This window comes from Pieris brassicae, chromosome 8, assembly GCF_905147105.1.
Source record: "Pieris brassicae chromosome 8, ilPieBrab1.1, whole genome shotgun sequence".
Classification (NCBI taxonomy): Eukaryota; Metazoa; Arthropoda; class Insecta; order Lepidoptera; family Pieridae; genus Pieris; species Pieris brassicae.
Window position 1 is genome coordinate 5,858,820 of NC_059672.1, and position 6,000 is coordinate 5,864,819.

The following is a 6,000-nucleotide window of genomic DNA, read 5'->3' on the forward strand; positions in this document are numbered from 1 at the left end:
AGAGATGGCATGTGACGGAAAAATGTGAAGGTAATTTTTTTTACAATGCCGATAAAGATGTTTGACTTTAAAAAAATTAGCTAAATAACAAATATAGTTGTCTGTTGTTATATTATTATATTAGAAAATGCTTGATACTTTCTGTACCTCAAGACAAGGAAGGCAAGGGAAGGGAAAAAAGGGAAAGCATTTCGTCAAGATCTTTTCGAACATATACAACTTAGAATCCGTCAAGCGTACCAATTCTAAAAAGGCTCTCTGACAGTGTGATTGTCACTATACATCCGGTGAGGCCCTTTACTTTTTGGACCCGGTTTTATAATAAAACCCCGTTTAACTTTATAAAGATAATGCGCTCTGAATTATTCAAAGCCATTACCAAAAACGTAACGTAAGTAAAACTAGATTACGTAAATTTTAAATTTAATTTATTCATAGTATACAGTAAACTTTATGGACTACTAATAGATGTGTAGGATTCGACGCATTTTTTTTTTCAATTTTTTTGTGAATGTCACACAATTCACTGTCTATGGATATTGATGGATTGGGCCAGCGGATAGTTTTCCGGATATAAACAAAAATGTCTCCTAAAAGCTCTGAAACTCGATGCTAAAATCAGTGTTATGTGATCTTTATGTATTATATAAACTTATCAATACGTATTTAATTCTCTAATGCATTTATTAATATTTCATAAAGATTTAAATAACTCTAACCGGCAGCTTAATTTTTTAATAGAAATATATTAACAATAATAAATCAGCTCTAAGTGTTGGCTTTAGATTGTATCTGTTCCTTAGATTATTTTATATACCGTCGATTTTTATGTCACGATGTTATTTCTACACAGTAAAAACTAATTGGTTCACGGCCGTCATTTGAAAGCCTCACCTCTTGAACCCATGAAAGAGAGTCGCACTTAAATCACTAGACAAACACTGATCTTATCGATCAAAATATATTATACGACGCGGATGGACGGACCGGTATACCGTTACAGATATTTTACTAATGCCAACTCAAAAAATCCTTTTTCAGTAAGTAATTTGTGAAGTTTTCTTTAGCTATTTTAATTACCATTACACTCTAGTGAAGTTTACGTTTTTAATAAGGAGTATAATTGGCGTATATTGTTTGCTCGTAAATTATTAATAGCGCCCGTAAAAGTCGCTGAAAATAATTACAGCTTTTAATGAATCTCACGCTCCCATTCCCAACTAGCTGACGGAAAAGAGAAAATTACTGAAATGTAACACTATCTTATATTTACAAATAATATTCAGCTGTTTTTAGCTTAACCGGAATAATTTGTATTTTTGTAACAAAAAAAATCCATAATTCCAAGACCGCTTTCAAAAAGTTATTCATCATTACAATGCTACATTATCCATAACATTAACTTCGATTAGAGACTATTGGACCGTGTGTTTCAAGTGCATAGTTTATTAAAAAAATAAGTTGGTGCCTGGTAGATAGTACCGGTGACGCCAGAGCTGGTGTTTTCCTGACTCAACGAATAGTTATCGCAATACAGCGAGGAAATGCTGCCAGCGTTAAAAGTACACAGGGAACAAACTGTGTAGGTTAAGGAAATTGTAAATACAAATTATACGTATGTAGCATGAGTAAAATTAAATATTATATATATATTAACACACACTACTACATATATACACGGCACAATTTTCTATATACTACTAGGTATCAAACAAACGACACTATTTATACATATGTATTCAATTTGATGTGTGTTGGTTTTAATTTATAAATATGGCATTTTATACAGTAATGCAGTCATCGGGTCTTTAGACTAATACTTAACAATAAAACAAATTGAAAGAATTTAAATGTCCATAAATCTGACTGGCACAGCTCAATAAATAGCGATTTTGCTGAAACTGTATCTGTAACTGATATTATACAATGTAATGTATTATTTCTAATTATACGCGTTTAACTAGTTCTATTTTTAAAACTATTTTATATTTTAAGGGCATCAAGCTCTAATAAACCTATTCGTTATTAGTAATAATATAGTACAATACTAATACTACATAACAGCCAATACTGTTATAATGTTAGATTTACGTTATCGTAGTTCACGCTTGATAAATTTTGTTATTTCGATATTACGGAAATCGGAAAGAGCTTTATTGCTAAGACATATAATAATTATACTATAATTGAACCACCTAAAGAAATCTCAAAATGTTTAGAAAATGAAAAACGGCTTAATGTTGAAAGTTGCTACATTTATTGTTTTTTGAAGTAATCTCCGTTCCTCTCTACACATCGTCGTATTCGATGGGACCACTGAGAACCACTTTCTTAGGGGTCTCTTTTATGGCATTTTGGCATGCTTTCACCGCATCTTCAGGGCTCGTAAAGCGAATACCTCGAGTTTTATCTTTAGTTCTTGGGAATATATGAAAGTTAGAGGGCGTCAGGTCAGGACTGTATGGCGGATGACTCATTTTCTCGACACCTGCCATAGTCAAATATTCATCAGTCCGTTTTTCTGAATCATTGTCGTGGTGAAGGAGAATCCTGCATCAAGGGCGCTGTTGTCGAATTTTTTCTTGACGGACTTGAAAGACTAAGCATTTTCAGTGTTACCCTTGTAACTTAAATCTACTTTATAGTCAACAAATGCATCAAAAATGTAAAGGTCAATCGTCAAGTGTCAAGGATCAATCGACTCCATAAACCGTGTTGACATGGGTATTTCGCATTCAAACAAAACTAATCTAAAACAAACGTTACTAATCGCGTTGGATCCTTTCCATTGTTTATAATCTTCTCGAACAACCTCCTGTTACTAAACCTATAATGTATTAAAGTTATGTTAATGTACACAACTTTGCAGCTAAAACAATAACTAAGTAACTTCTAATGGCGTTAAGTGATATTATCATTTGGTGAATGGTATTAATGCTTTATATCAAAAGTTTCACATATATTTATTTAAGAATAAGAAAGCTTTAATATGTAATGGCTGTGAATATAACGTAAACCATGTAACGATTGACCATAAAACACAGCATATTCGGATGGTTCCCTAAAATATTAACAATTTTTATCAAAAAAAATTGTTATGCCAGCAAGCATACTGTGTCATATTAAAACAAAAAATCTTAAGAACTTATTACAAGCATCATGAAGAAACTGTTTTAACGATATTGATCTAGCTAATCGCCTACAATAAATTACTCGTTTCTCAATCACCAACAGTCATAAGATTTGCAACATTCACAAACGAGAAAAGCTAGTGGAAACAAATATTAGTCCCAAAAATCAAGGATGAACCTAATTGTTGATAAAATACGTTTTTCTGTTGCATGTGTGTTCAGCATTGACAACTTTGCGCCAACTTTTATTGATTCGTCGGGAATCAAAACTGGACCAATAAGTCTTGAAAGCTGTTTAAATAAAAATACACATTCAACATTCCTGTATTACGAAACCATTATTAATGAACAACACTCAAACTATTTCATACTGTTTCATTTAAAATAGCAAATAGTGCCTTAAATTATAAAATTACAAAGTTACTTAATTACATGGGGGACGTACGACGAATTAACAGAACTCCCTTTTCTTAAATATCGTCAAAAGTAACGTAAATTTTCATAAAACTTCCCTCAAGATTCTGTTACGTTTTTCATTTGTTTCGAGATCAACAAACTTGTTTTCAATTCGTTATTGAAACGCTGTTATATAATTTTCAAGCTCTGTAATTTATAAAGGAACTCTTTACTTTCGATTACACCTATCTTCAATGTCTAAATTTCAAGTTCGTTTACTTATTATACTAGAGTAAAAACTACAACAAAAACGTTATTTCAAGTATTCTGGTATTCTTATGATGTATTGATCATTCTGCTGTGCGCTGTGTGTTGAGCCCTCTGTCTCTTCGCGAGCTGTAGCCCTCATCAAGGGTTACGTAAATGCACACCAACCGAAGGGGGCATATGCCCTGAACGGGTCTAAACACCCCCTCGCGAGGGTCTAACAAGAAAATCGAAAGGATCATGAGGATATGCATCATTAATAGATTTTAAGGCATATCAGTAAATAACCTTCTAACACGACTTAATAATGTACACAAAAAATTTAGACCGGATATAAACGCAAAAATTACTTACGAGCGACGTATTGAGTGCTTTTCATTAATTAGTTAGCGAGAGGCTGACACCAGAACAAGATAAATAACTATTTAATATTATGATTCGATAATAATTGACTATTGTATTGATTAAAATTAAGCAGGAACCGATTTCAGAATATTTATGGTGTATTTATAACTACTCACGACAGTTATCTATCGTATAAGTACATAATTTAAAACAAAATTGACTTCTCCGGTTTGGATTGAAATTATAAATTCAAAATAAATATGTTTTAAGTATAAATGAACGCCATAACTATTGTGATTCTTTTTTAAAACAAATAGGTTTGTTTGTTTTCACAAGTAAATAAAATGCATTATTTGAATATCAATTATATCTTATTAGTTCTAGCTCAATTACTTACAAAGTATTCCCGTAGCATAATGTTGAATATTACCTGAAACAAAGAGAAATATCAAATTAAAAATTGAACGGTCGTGTCTTCTAGCTTTAGAAGGTTTTATTAAAATCCTGAGACCATCTTGGCATTTAATCTTTGTTCCCTATTACGCATTTTTTTATTTTGCGAGGTGTAGGATGTAAGATCTTTCTTTTAGAACTCTTTGTCTAACTTCGGAAATGCCCGTAAGGCTTTATTCATTTTTTATTTGAAGGTAGCCGTTCGTAGGCCTGAATACTGTATTTGTAAAACAGACTGAAGTAGTTTATTTTTTAATCATTGCTGAATTATAACATACTTGCCAATAAAATACATCACTTTTAAGAGGTAAATTTTTGTGTGAATATGAAATTTTTAATCACTGCAAACATAACAATGAAATATAGTATTTGGGCCATTTCAATTTTTTTCATAAACCTTATGTAAAAAAAATATACGTAAATTTAGCAATAAATGAAGTATTCGTAAGGCTTGGAATACTTCTGTCATCTTAGGTTTTCTACAATTTATCCAATTGAGACGTTGAATTGATTTTAGCTTTTTATGAACAAATTTTATATAAACCCCCTTATTTTTAAAATAAAATCGTATTTACGCTTAATATTAATTATGTTAATTTATTTTACATAAATAATATTTTTTTTAAACAAAGAAACATGTAATTCAATATATTATGAACCTTAAAAAAATATTCACGTCGAAAGTACCAGCTCTGGGATTTCATTTATCTTATTTTTTACAATCATTGAATCTTTAAAAAGTATACTTTAAGTACACATGAACTAACTTCAAAATCTTAGCTTTTACTCGTGCTTAAAAGCATTTATATTAAGTATTAAATACTAACAAAATCATATATATGTTCAAATTATATTCTCCTTTGGAGTTTGTTAAAATTACATAGACTAGAAACATCAGACGTTGGGTCACCTAAGCTTAACTTAACCTGTGAATATTATATTACGCACTTGAAAGTTACCTTGGGAAGGCCACCTTTACGAAATTTGACATATTATATTAAAAGGTCCTTGTGGTTTTAATATTATTTTCGTTAGGTATATATTATTGTGATAACTATTTTAAATGGGATATATAGAGTCAGACTTGTATACAATTAAGCGATCTTCTACTGAACTGAATTAAACGTGGAGAAAACATTAAACAAATGTGAAAATGTTATCTATCTACCCTTATACTACTCGTATACTTATTGAGAAACAAGATGGCAGATAGTTTTGATTAGCTTTTTTACTTAAGTTCTAGTTAAACAAAGAGCAGTGTTGGCCTAATGGCTCCAGCGTACGACTATTTTTTATCATCCCTGAGGTTGTAGGTTCGATCCCGGCTGCACCCAATGGACTTTCTTTCTATGTGCGCATTTAACATTCGTTCGAGCAGTGGAGGAAGAAATCTAAGGCCCAGACCTAA